The sequence below is a fragment of the Martes martes genome, assembly GCF_963455335.1.
Source record: "Martes martes genome assembly, chromosome: 16".
Lineage (NCBI taxonomy): Eukaryota > Metazoa > Chordata > Mammalia > Carnivora > Mustelidae > Martes > Martes martes.
Genome location: NC_137904.1, coordinates 24830880 through 24845220, shown reverse-complemented (window position 1 = coordinate 24845220; position 14341 = coordinate 24830880).

The following is a 14341-nucleotide window of genomic DNA, read 5'->3' as shown; positions in this document are numbered from 1 at the left end:
CTTCTTCTTCTTCTTACTCCCCTTCCAACCTTTCAAGAATGCAAAAACCATTCTCAGCTTGTAGACCATACAAAAACAAACTTTTGTTGACCCCTGGATTAGATAAACAGAATTTGAATTCCTGGTTGAGACAGTATGAATGCTTAAAAATCTCTTGATGAATGTGGCCTGTTTGCTTTCCAGAATGGCGGCAGTTCCAATTTACACCCCCCACTGGCCGTGCAGAGAAGTGTCCATCCCAGCCTACCCGCACTGCATCAAGAAGCTTCTTTTGCTCAATCTTTGCTAACTCAATAGATGAGAAGATCTCATTTTAATTCACATCGTTTTGATTCCTAATAGGTTGAGCATTTTTCCTTTTAATTATCCGTTTGTAGTTCCCATTCTGTAAACGTTTGTGTGTGTGTGTGTGTGTGTGTTCCTTATTTATTTTTTTTTTTAATTTAGGATCTTATTGTTGAATTTGCATGACTTTTTGACAGAGAGGATTTTAAGTGTTGTCGCATTTGTTGCAATTATTGTCCCTAGTGTCTTCTTTCGCCTTTTAATTGTATTTACAATTATTTTGATGGATAGATGTGCTTAATTTTTATTTCTCTCTTCCTTTGTGAGTTCCATTTCGCCTTTGAAACTTTCCCTTTTGGTTTTGTGAGTATCAGTTCTCCCACTTTGCTCTCAGCCCCCGATATCCCATAAACGGTTCAGGGATGCCATGGGGAAATGTGCAAGTATAAATGCTTTCAGCTGAAACTCACAGAAACTCACACCAACAATGACTTAAACCAGTGGTTCTCGAATTTTGGCACACATCAGCATCACCTGGGGGGCTTGGTAAAACTCAGATTTCAGGGCCCCCACCTATAGAATTTCCAGCTCTATAGGCCTGAGTGGGGCCTGAGAATGTGCATTTCTTTTTTTAAAAAATATATGTATATATTTAAAGATTTTATTTATTTATTTGACAGAGAGGGATCACAAGTAGGCAGAGAAGCAGGCAGAGAGAGAGGGGGAAGCAGGCTCCCCGCTGATCAGAGAGCCGGATGTGGGGCTCGATCCCAGGACCCTGAGATCATGACCTGAGCTGAAGGCAGAGGCTTTAACCCCTGAGCCACCCAGGCGCCCCAAGAATGTGCATTTCTAACACATTTCTGGATGGTGCCGATGCCACTGGCCTAGAGATGCACTTTGAGAACCACGGACTTAAGCCACTGAGACATTAAATTACCTCCGAGAACAAAAAATCCAGAAGAGTGTGGTTCCAGGATAGAGTTAGCAGCTCAGTGATTCTAAGGTCTAGGCCATGTCTGTACTGTCTTCTGGCCTTTTCCTCTGGACCGCAAGATGGCTGCCAGAGCTCCGGGCAATTCTTAAATATACCAGCATCCCAAGCAGGAAGAAAGGGGAAGAAGATGACAAAAAGCTTCCTTTTAATAGTGTTGTGTACATTGCCGCTTTGGCCAAAGCTTGTAAGAGAACATCTAATAAGAAGAGAGGGTGGATTTGGGGTAGGAGATAGTCTCTATCTTAAGAGCTTCCCTGCATTGGGTGGAAAAGTGGGTAGTTTCAGGCCCTTGCACCCTCAGCGGCACACCCTGTCTAAAGGGATGTCTAAAGGACCCAGTGTCAGGTTAGCTTGGCCTCTAGGCTGGATCTGATTTTGGCTTCACTGAAGTCATTGGATTTCTGCCTTGTGTCTGATAAAAGGCTGGCCTAGTCTCCTGTTCTGGTATTTGGATGATTTCTTGGCTGAATTCCTTGCTACACAACTGGCCTGGATCTAAGATGGGAACCCTGCCTACTTCTGCTGGTCTTTTCCTAGTCAGGAGTCCTGTCCCCCAGGTCCAGGCTGGGGCTATGAAGCCTCACTGCCTGTTGACAGGCATCCCAAGCAGAGATGCCCAGAGACCTCCCTCGGCCTGGCTGCCTCGGCCTCCGAGAGCGGCGGACCAAGCCTCCGAAGCCTTGCTTGGATCGGCTGGCTGCTACATTTTTGCCTGTTGACTCATTTCTCTTATCGTCGATAGCTGGTGTTTGAGTTATTTCCAGCCTGCGTGGCAGCCCGGGGCTGGTTCCACCTGCACCATCTAGAGTGGGAGCCGGGAGCAGGAAGTTCCCACCTCGGACCACAGGGAATACCGCAGGCCCAGAGGAGCTAAGGCAACCTTTGTAAGAGAGTGACAGCATCCCAGTGCAGGGGACAAAGAGGGAACCCTAACTCCAGAGGGGTCAATCGTGGCTTACCTGTTAGGACCCAAACTGGTTTAAACCAAAACGCTAATTGGGAAGTCCAGGGGTAAGGCTGGCCTCAAGCATGCCTCATTGCATGCGTCCGAGTAGTATTTCTAGAATCCAGTCGTTCCCATTGGTTCACTTCTTCAGCTCGAGCTGCTCTTTGTGGTCACAGGATGCCTGCCAGCAGCTCTGGGGGCTACATCCTTTCCACTTTCTTTCTCGTGAAGAAAGAGAAAATCCACTTTTCTGAGAGTACAAACAAAAGTCTCAGAACAGAGTGTTGGTCAGCCTTGATTAGCCTGGTTTGAGTCATCATCCTTCCCTGAAAGCAGCCATCAAGGTCAGAGAAATGGGATGTGCTGATTGGTTAATGTTGGGTCACAGTATTCAAGCCTAGAATTGGGGGTAGAATCGATCCCACCCAAACCACATGGCTGAAGGGTTTTTCAGGTGGCACAGCTCCGGGAGGGTGGTGGGGGGGGGGGGGACAAGGAGAGGGGGTGGATGCAGGGAAGTCATCCACAGATGTTTATCCGATTGAAGGTTGAACTTGGCAGTCACAGCCAGGAGCTTAAGGTCATGCTGGAATCTTCAAGTGAGGAGAAAGCATGCATGGGTCATGGGTTGGAGAGGAAGGGGTGCTTGACCTCTGGGGTGTGTGATGAGTGACTGGGTCAAGGTAGCTGGAAGGGACAGCTAGGAACAGGCGGGTGGCGGCTCTGGTGCTCTCTCTTCCCGCTCACTTTGCAGGTCCAGCCCCAGGTCAACCAGGTCCCTATCTCAGCACCTGCGAGCCTGCCCACCTGGCTGTGGTTAACTCCTCCAGGTCCCCAGTGAGACTGGCCTCTTTGCACGCGATTCGGTCAGGCAGGATGCTTTTCCTTTTGGCAATACAAATGCTGCTTAGAACATTCATTGCCAGTCAGGACAAAGCCTCCTCCAAGAGTCCTTTGGGTTTACTGTTCTTGTTATTCTCTGTGACTCAAATATAATTTGTCTGCCCCATGTGATATATTTCAGCTTGAGTTTAGTCCCAGAAAAAAAGTTTGTGGCCGTAGATGCATTCGGATGCTTTCTATCGTCAGAAGACGAAATTAATATAAAGCTAGTGTGTTTTTCTACATGGGGCCAAATAGAGTGTCCGAGTTATAAATTGGTGTTCCTCAGGTGCCTGCTGGTATCTCCTTTCTCTGCTTCCTTTATGGTTTTCGTTCCTTTTTTGTCCCTAATTATCATGGTCCCCATTGTGTTTAGTCTTGGGAGCCTCCTAAGCCCTTTTGGAATCAATCAGAGAAAATTCAAGGGAAGTAAATAACATGTGATTTGTTTTCCCTTATGTATTGGTTTTCTCAGCATGGAAGAGAAGAATTCAGACATAAACTTTGTCTGATTAAGATCAAATGAGGTTCTCTTATTTGTTCTTTTTTCTCTTTGCTCCCCCTCCTGTCTTCCTCCCTCTCCTCCTTCCATTGTGAAAGAGTGTTTGATCCTTTTTCTGAAGGGCTAGGAGAAATGTTGGAGCTCAGAAGTGGCTGGTGGAACATGCCTGCTTCTCAACTTCCTCTGGGGTGGAAACTCATTTAAAACTTGTAGTTTCCAAAGTGGCTGCCAAAGCCACAGCACTTGCGGAGGGGGGGTGGGGGCGGTGGAGAGGGGAGGGGGAGTGGAGGGGCGCTCGCTCGGAATCTCAGAGGACCGGCTGGAGCCAGGAAGTGGGGGTGGGGAGTGGGCATGCCTCCTGGAGCCCAGCCCTTGAAAATATCCTCAAGGCGTAAAAGGGAGTGTTAATCTGAACTGATAAAGAGTCTAGAATGCCCCCCACCCCCCTCTAATGCAGCCTCAAATGGGTTTTAGATTCTATTCTGTCACTTCTGTTAAAACCCATGGAAGTTTCCCCTTTACTTCTTCATCCAACTCAACCTCCTCTTCCTGACTTGCAGAATTGCCCATAATGTGGGTGCCCCCTACCAGAAACACCTGCATATCTACCCCACCCAAGGCAGCCCTTATCCTCAATTCTTCTCTCACCTTCCAACATGTGCCCCCCACCCCACACGCACGTGCGCCCACACCCTGTTTCATTGGATCAGAGTAGATCTGAACGTGAGGTTCCTGTTTACTTCTTACAGCTCTATGGTCTTGGTTACTGGTAGCCCTTACAGGTAGATCCTCCAGTTCTCTTTAGGCAAATGGAACTAGGCAATGTTTACTGAATTCTGGAGCCTCTGTATCTGTTTTCATCCATGCTGTCTCTCTGGTGGGCATATCTTAATTTTCCTCTGGGAAAATTGGTGGTCCATTTTTGTGGTCCACTTTTGGTCCATGGACCTCTGGCTGGGGGGACCTCTGTCCAGTCTGAAGCTAAACAATGCATCACAAGCTTCCATGCCCCCCAACTGCTTTATGGGCAGGCGACCTAAGCTGGTCCAACCAGAACGTATCTCAGGACTTCTGCTGGGAATGCTGGGACACAGATGTTTGCTGTTTTTGGCAGAATGGGACTCTGGAAGATGTGGTTCCAGCGGCCTGAGCTTAAGGGGTCAGGCCTGAAAATGAACCATCCTGAGGGAGTAGAGCTGAGCTGGGAAGAAGGAAATGGGTTTAGTGTTAGTGTGGAGGACCATTTCCGCTGCCTGGAATGACCACCTTCCTTCTCTCCACTTTCCATCCAAAATCCTTCCTGACCTTTCCTCCCTCCCTCCCTCCCTCCCTTCCCTCTCTCCTCCCTCCTTTTTCTCTCTTTTGATTAAAAAAATATTCGAGCAGACAGCCCAGTGTGGGGCTTGATCCCAGGACCCTGGCATCATGACCCGAGCTGAAGGCAGAGGCTTTAACCCACTGAGCCACCTGCCCCTGGCTCAGTGGTTTTAACTACATTCACTTGTTGTATAGTTCATCTTGGGGCTTTTTCCTCTTGCAAACCTGAAACTCTACCCATGAAATGACTGCCCATTTCCTCCACTGCCCTGTCTCCCCAGCCCCTGGCAACTTTCTGTCTTTGAGTTGGGCTACTCTAGTATATCCTACTCAGACAAGTGGGACCATCCAGTATGTGTCCTTTTGTGTTTCTTTCACTTCATATAATGTCTTCAAGGTTCATCCATCTGGGAACAGGGGTCAGAATGCCCTTTTTTTCCAAGTCTGAATAATATTCCACTGTATACAAATGCCATATTGTTCATATGTCAATGGACTTTTGAGTTGTTTCTACCTTTTGGTTATTGTAAAAAATAGCCACTGTGAGCACGGGCGGGCAAATATCTCTTTGAGGCCCTGCTGTCAATTCTTTTGGGCATATATCCAGAAGTGGAATTGCGGAATCACATGGGGTTCCATTTTTAATTTTTTAGAGAACTGTCATGTTTGCCATAGCAGACACGCTGTCTTACATCCCCACCAGCAAAGCACGAAGGTTCCAGTTTCTCTACAGCCTTGTCAACAGTCTTCCTGACCATTTTAGGCCAGTACAAAGTCTCCTTTTTTTTGGGACACTGATAAATGCCACCAGGAATGCCGCTCAACTCAGATCCTGGTTCGATGTGGGCCTCTGTGATTTCGAGTAGACTTTTTAGGTCTTTCCATTTCTGAATAGAGTTTCCTCGAGGTTAGGCCTCCAGGAATCCCTGGTGACTAGCGTGGGGTTAAGCTAACCCCAGAAGGGCAAGATTGCTTCTCGTTTGGTGTCTTTATGGAACTGTTCTGTGCTGATATTTTGTTTCTAAAGCACTGTCTAGCACGCGGAAGGCAGGTGGGGCCATGAAAACAACGTGGGCTTTAGATTTCAATCCTGATGCTGTCCTGTAGAGCTGCGTGGCCTTGGGTAAGCTTTTATTTTCTCCTTCTAACATGACACTACATGACTTCCCATACAGGCCTCTGTTTATTGAAATCACGGGGTCAGAGGTGCTACAGAGATAGAAGTTTCCTCTCCTGCCTTCCCAGTGCTAGTGGAGGCAGGTGTCACGCAAGTGGGATCCAGAGATAATGGAGAGACTGATGCATTGAGTTTTGGACTCTTTGGGGAATAATTGGCCTTCCTAGACAATCCCCAAGTTTGTTTCAGTCCATGGTACTGACCCAGGGTCCTCCCCACCAAAGGGGACCCAAGCTGCTAGGAAATGACTAAATAAGTCAGCCAAATTTTACCTTGACATGATAGTTGACACATCCAGATCCGATTCAAGACCCACTTTGAATATCACCTCCTTCAGGAAGACTTCATTTCACGGCACCTGGAATCACATCTCCCTGTTAGTTTGATTGGTTTATTTCACTGATGGGGAGTGTCAGCTGCCACACAGTAGACCATTAAATGTTTGCAGAATGAATGAACGAGTAAATCTCAATCCAATCATGGAGGCTAAAGAAACAGCCTGCAAGACTGCTGTGGGAGAGAGATCCATAGGAAGCCTGGAGTGGCCCCAGTGGACTTCCTGGTTAATCCAAGGGTGCCCCGATCTCTCCATTTACCTTCTTGCTCCAAGGTGACATTGCATAGCTCATGAGCACTGAGGCTTGGGTGTAGATGGTTCGATTCCCGACCCTGTCACCTCTTCGCTGTAAGACTTTAAGCAAATTACTTAACCTCGCTGAGCCGCCAGCCTTTGGCCCACTTGGCTTTGCTCAGAGCCCCCACCTGCCCTGCCCCTCCTCTTTTCCAGGCTGCCTGCCATTTACACATCTGAGAAATATGCAGCCAATGGAAACACATATCCTCCAATCAGCCTGCTCCTCACGCAGGGGATTAAAATCTGTCTCATCTTCCCAGTTTGGAATGCTGAGTATTTGGTCAAGGATTCAGCTCCCCCTTTTTATGAGGCTTGAAGAAAACCCAAATTAAACCCTGATTTGTTTTGAAAGATCAGAATTCTTAATCTTTCAGCATTTGGCTCATGTTCCTTCCAGGCTTAGAAAGCAACATTAAACAGATTCTGTTTCTCAGAATTCTCTGCTTTTTCTCTAGTGGGTGTTAGGGGGTGGGAGTAGAGAGTAACAGATCTCTAGAGAGTGGTGCATGACTTATTATTACTTTAGCTTCCCCCATGACTTTGGCCAAACCTCCCTACTTCTCTGGCCTTCATGACCTCATCTGTAGAATGAGGGGGCTGAGTATCAAAGCAAGGAGGTCATTTAAAATGCCTGTATTCCAAACCGAGGCTCAGAGAGGGCAAGGAACTTACCAAAGGACACACAGCTATTTAATGGACAGAACCAGCTTAGGGGTTCTGGGTCCTGAGAAAACACTCTACCTTCATAGAAGCCTTGTTTTCTTTGAGAAAGAGATATGGGGCCATCAAAGATCCCTGTATAATTTTCAAGTCTTCCTCCCTCATGGGTAGAGTTCAGTAGACTTGAGGATGAGGTCTGTGTCTTCAGGGCCATTAAAAATGAAGAGAGAAAAAACAGAAATAGGGAAATCATGGAGTGTTGACACTATTCTGTGCTTCACCATTAAATGTGCCCAAAAGAAAAATGTTCAATTCAAACCCAAATGCTGTGACAACCAGCAGCTCTCATGGCATTTTCTCCAGCCTGTAATAACTGCCTGGAGAGTGACTGTTCCAGGTTGCCCCAGGCTGTAGGCTTTGTGAGATGTGAGATGTTCGGTGCTATACCCTGGGAAGCCCCACGGAAACCAGGATGCATTGGTTTCTCTAATGGCTAGCTGGTAAGTGAAGGGAGACGCCTTCTAAAGGGAGCCTGGCTAGTCTGAGGACTGGCCCTGGCACTCATGTGTCATGCAACTTTGAAAGGACTAGGGCTGGGGTGCCTGGGTTGCTCAGTCAGTTAAGTGTCTGTCTTCGGCTCAGGTCATGATTCCAGGGTCATGGGATTGAGCCCCATGTCAGGCTCTTTGCTCAGCTGGGAGATTGCTTCTCCCTCTACTTGCTGCTCCCCCTGTTTTTTCTTTCTCTCTCTGACAAATAAATAAAGTCTTAAAAAAGAAAAGACAGCTTAAAAAAAAAAGAAAGGACTAAGGCCTCTATGCCTCAGTAGTCCTGTCAGGCAATTGGGTTTAAGTGAGATAATTAATTTGAAGTGCCTTCTTCAACAACTGGCATGGAGTAATTGTCCAACGGAGGTTAAGTCTCTCCCTTCTGGGGGAAAAAGTGCAGATTTTTCTTTCTTTATTTTCCTTCTTCTTGATAATCATTGTTTTCTTTTTTTAGCTTTATTGCGGTATTAGTGACAAATAAGTTGTAAGATATTTAAAGTTAATAAGTTGTGGGGCACCTGGGTGACTCAGTGGGGTAAAGCCTCTGCCTTTGGCTCAGGTCATGATCCCAGGGTTCTGGGATCGAGCCCCACATCGGGCTCTGCTCAGCGGAGAGCCTTCTTCCCCCTCTCTCTCTGCCTGCCTCGCTGCCTGCTTGTGATCTCTGTCAAATAAATAAATAAAATCTTTAAAAAAAAGTTAATAAGTTATAAGACATTTAAAGTGTACATTGCAGTGATTTGATTATGCGTACATTGTCAAAGGGTTCCCACCATCTATGAACACATCCTTTACCTTGCCTGTTTGCTTTTTTTTAAATGAGAAAGTTTTTCCTCTTTTAAATGCTGAGCATGTGGAAGAGAAGAGGCACAGGCAATGTGTTGGGGAAGAATTTTATAAAATCAGACACTATATTCCAGTTTGTGGGTAGGTTTAGGTAAATTACCACATCTTATTGGGCCAAGCAGCCATACTGTCTCTTCTTTCTCTCTTAAGACTCTTAGGGAAGTCCCATGGGTCAGCTTTGGGGTGCGGGAGTCAGCATAGGTTCGGATCCCAAGGGCTCTAGTAGGTACTGTGTAAAGGGGAGGGTCGTTGGCAGGAGATGTGGTTTAAAATCCTAGCTCTGCCACGTTCTGGCTCCACTGTGCTCCTCACCTGTGATGGGTAAATAACCATCTGCCCTTGGCCTGGTTTCCACATGGCCTACGTAAGAGTTGGTGATTGGCATCTCCCAGGAACTCAGTGACTACTTTAGTCCTGCCTGTCTGGGTTCCTGCCTCAGAGCTCTTGGAGAATCTCAAGGGCTCTTCTATGACATCCAAGGCTGGGTTAAAACATGTTTTGGAGAGTGTATGTTGGCCGGGATGGGAAGCCAGCTCTCTTGATAGAGAACAGATGATTTCCTCTTGGACACCTGGAAATGAAGCCCCAAGCCTTTGGCTCTGGGGCCTCAGGTCAACTACTCTGGGTTTTGGCCAATCTCCCCGAGTCAAGAAAAGGTCAGAAGACCCGGAGATCAAAGTCCACCTCCCTTATAGACCTCACTGGAGGGTTTGTCCTGGGGTGGTTTCACTTGTTAGTGTTCCTAATCTTTCCTCTCCAGTCTGCAGTAGGGAGCCATGGATGTCTGTCCGCAGGCTCTTTGGAATGTGCCGGTTTGACGCTAGGGCCTCTTCTTTTTCCCCACTGGCTTTGAGCTGCAGTGGGACAATACTGAGTGGTTCATCGGCATTGGCATCCCTGTTAATGTAATCATTTGGCTTTGGCTGCACACTTAGGTCGCTTCCATTATAAGTAACATTGGTATGAACCTTGAAAACAGGCCCCCAAGTAACCCTTCAGGGGACTTGACAGAGAGGCTGCGCTCGGTCTACAGGTGAGATTTCCTGATCAATTTCAAGCAAAGTTGAAAACATTTTGAAGGATGTCTAAGATCTATCCCACCCCTCCCTGCCGTAGCAAACAGAGCATACTGATGAGACCCTTTGCCATGCACCAGGGTCAATGTCAGAGCCATTTGTGATTGTCCTCCGGGACTGCCATTGCTGGTGCCTTTGATACATAAAAAGCTGTGACCAGAGCCAGGGCAGGCGACAGGGAGGCAAACCCGATCTCCCCACCTTCTTCGAGGTGAGGCAGTGGCATGCCTCACGTACTTCCACGGGGGACGAAGATTATTTTTAGCTCTGGCTGGGTGTCTACTTCCCTATGTAGACCAGAGAGTGACTGTCTGAGCTACTGGCAACTTCTTTAGTCATTTTGGTTATCATAGTTTTAGTTTAGGAAATTCAGTTATTCTATCTGGTTCTCTTCCAGATCTGCCTTGTCATTATTTATTATGTCTAGTAGTTGGCCAGTTTTTTTCCAGTTTGGGTTATTTTAGTTATTTTACAATCCTGTCTGATAATGCCAGGATCCAGAATTGATGCATATCTCTTGTCTGCTTTTCCCCTGCTGGTTTTTACTCATGGTGTCTTGTTCCCCTGTGTCCTTGGTTATCTTTGAGTGTTGGATCCTATGTTTGGAAAACTATTAGTAAAAAGAATTTGAAGCCTTGTAGGATGCTGTGTCCCTCTAAAGAGGATTTAAAATTTTCCTTGCTGGTGCCTGGGGGCTCTCAAGCTAAGATAACCTTGATCTAAGTTTGGGGCTGAGATGCCTGGGCTCCTTGAAAGTCTCGAATCATGTGGCAATCCTTGCAAGAGCTGCTTTGCTATTAATCCACCCTTAACTGGGAGATGCAGCCCTGTGGACTTTGTGATTTTTGTTTCCCCTACATTTCCCTGCCCTGTATTTTCTGAAATTTCTATATAATGATCATAGAACATTGTTTGTTTATTTATATTGAAGTATTGTTGACATGCAATATTACATTAGTTTCGCATGTACAACATAGCGTTTATAATACACTCTGTACATTATGCTGTGTGCTAACAAGTGTGGCTGCCATCTGTCACCATACAGCACTATTACAGCATCTGTGTTCCCTATGCTGTACCTGTCATCTCCGCAATGTACTCATTCCATAACTGCAAGTCTGTACCTCTCACTCCCCTTCACCCATCCTTTCCCTCCCTCCACCCTCTCCCATCTGGGAGCCATTAGTCTATTCTGTGTATTTATGGGTCTGTTTCTGCTAGGTGTTTGTTAATTTATTTTATTTTTTAAAATTCCACATACAGGTGAAGTCATATAGTGTTCCTCTTTCCCTGATTTAGCATCATACCCTCTAGGTGCATCCAGGTTTGTCTCAAAAGGCAATATCTCATTTTTTAAAAATAGCTGCGTAATATTCCATAGTATATGTATACCATATCATCTTTATCCATTCACCTATCCATGAACACTAGATTGCTTCCAGACCTCGGCTCTTATAAATTATGCTGCAATAAAACATCAGGGTACACATTTTTTAGTGTTTTCATTTTCTTTGGGTAAACACATAGAACATCATTTTAAATTAGAACAAATAATCGTACAAACAAAAAAGTAAAATGAGAGATCATTCAGTCTCTGGATTTCAACATGTCACAGTACCCAATTACAGAGGCTACCTCAGTTATCTGAGTGTCAGTAGATAACATGGAGATTAGCACTTGCCTGAAGAAGACAAAGGTGCCAAGGGAGGCACATATCTGCTTGAACCCAGAGCAGAAGCCACAGAGGTTGAAGCCCCTGCTCCCACTTGGTGCCCTAAGGCCTCTGCCAAATTACCTCTATAAGTGGCCCAAGTCTTTTCCCCATACTCCCTGCAGATTCCTGCAAGTAGCAGACATCCCCACTTAATCACTTGATTTTGATCTTTCCCACATTAATGAGAACTTTAAATACCCAGGTAATACGCAATACTTTGAATGGATCATAATTTATTCGAGCATTCTCCTGCTAGGCTGTTGACATTTTCCCATTACTGTAAAATATTTATAATGAACATCTTTGTGCCTACCTCTTTGTAAGCATTTTGAATTATTTCTCTGTGGGTAGTTTCCTAATAGTGGATCAAAAGATATGAACATTTGTCAGGTTTTGATATATGCTGCCAAATTACTTTCTAGAAAGGATCTTCTTTTTTATTTTATTTTTAAATTTTTATTTATTTGTTTCTTGTTTTTTAGGGAGAGGGAAAGAGGGGCACCTGGGCGACTCGGTGGGTTAAGCATCTGTCCTTGGCTCAGGTCATGATCCTGGGGTCTGGGATCAAGCCCTGCATCGGGCTCCCTGCTTATTGGGAAACCTGCTTCTCCCTCTCTCTCTGTGTTGCTCCCCCCGCTTGTGTTCTCTTGCTTGATCTCTCTCTCAAATAAATAAAATCTTAAAAAGAAATGGAGAGTTCATGTGGCAGAGGGTGGGGAGGTTAGAGGGAGAGGGAGAGAAAGAATCCTAAGAGAGGTTCCATGCTCATCATGGAGCCCAACATGGGGCTCAATCCCATAATGAGAAAGTATGTTTGGAAGAGAGTCAGATGCTTAACCGACTGAGCCACTCAGGTGCCCCAAGAAAGTATATTCTAATTACTTACCTACCAGGAGCATACAAGAGAGGCTGCGATGTTCCCTGTCATCACCAGGTATATAATTAAAATAAAAGTTTTTGGCTGATTTGGTAAGTGCAAAATGGTATCCCCTTGTTATTTAATTTGCATTTTATACTCTTTTTTTTTCTTCCCCCTAATGGAGATCCCTGTTTGGTAAAATCCCTTTTTATGCAGTTAACGCCTCTTTGGTAGAAACAGCCTTTGAAATAGGGGCAATTATTCCAGTGTCTGAGAGCTTTCTCTTCTTAGCAATTATTGAAAAATACGTACGTCGCATAACGCACTACATCAGGGTAGTCTCTACTGAGTCATTCACAGTGTCTTGCTTGGGGACTGGCTGCTTACCTTTTAGGGCAAGGCAAGGAGAGTGCACTTGAAACCACTAGGATGATATAGTAGGTGGGAAAAGGCAGAACACAGAGCAGTATAATATGGTTCCATTATGTTTTTTTAAATGTCATATATACATTTTATTATTTTTTTATTTTTAAAGATTTTATTTATTTATTTGAGAGAGAAAGATTGAGAGAGAGCACAAGAATGGGTTGAGGGGCAGAGAGAGAAGCAGACTCCTACTGAGCACGGAGCCCGATACGGGGCTGGCTCCCAGAACTCCAGGATCATGACCTGAGCCAAAGGCAGACGCTTAACCGACTGAGCCACCCAGGCACCCCTAAAAATCATATATACATTTTAAAAGGCATTTGGAAGGACATGGCATAAACCATTGGCAGTGGTTTTCTCTGTGGCTTAGTATTCTATGGGATTCTTTTACCATCTAGACTTTGTAATTTTTTTTTCTTTTAATGAACAAGTGCTACTTTTGTGATCAGATAAAATAATAACAATTCTATTTTGAAAAAAAAATCCCGTTTTAGCAACTGGTTACAGATGAAAGAAATATGCTGTCCTATCTTGCCTATGCCCCTCTTCTTCCCTTTTCCTAAAAACATAAATACATACTGGGGTGCATGGGTGACTGCCTTAGTTAAGTATCTGAGTCTTGATTTCAGCTCAGGTCATGATCTCAAGGTCATGGGATCAGGCCTCAGGTCGGGCTCCATTCTGGGCATGGAGCCTGCTTAGGATTCTCTCTCTCTCCCTCTGTCCTTCCCCTTTGCTTATGTGTACATATGTGAGTAGTCTCACGCTTTCTCTCTCAAAAAATAAAAAAAATTACATATTACTTATATAATTATATTTTATATTTTAAAATTTAATATTTTATATTTGTATATTTTAATATAGTATATATTATTTTAATATATTATTACATAGTAAGAAATTATTAAATATACATTAAATATATCTATCTAATTTTTAAAAATGTAAGTCTGTATAGAAAAAGAACTAATGATGCACTGATGCTTCCACTCTGTGTAGCTCCAGGGGGATGACAGTGGGCAGCTGTCAGGACAAGTTTTCCACAGGCAGATCAGAGGCATGCCATATATCCCGTTTGTGTCTATCTTGAAGATAGTATTTTTTAAAAAAAGATTTTATTTATTATTTATTTGATGCACAGAGATATAGCAAGAGAGGGAACACAAGCAGGGGCAGAGGGAGACGGAGAAGCAGGCTCCCTGATGAGTAGGGAGCCTGATGCGGGGCTTGATCCCAGGACCCTGGGATCATGACCTGAGTTGAAGGCAGATGCTTAACCAACTGGGCCACCTGGGTGCCCCATATCTTGAAGATAGTATTAAATGAGATTAGAAGAGAGAGCCAGTACGCATTGAAGGTCAATAACAAGGTCATGACACCTTTGTGGAGCTGGTGGTCCTGACCTGGTATTTTGAGGAGCACCCGAGGCTTCCTTGGGTGAATTAACATGGTCAGCAGGGCCCAGAAGCAAG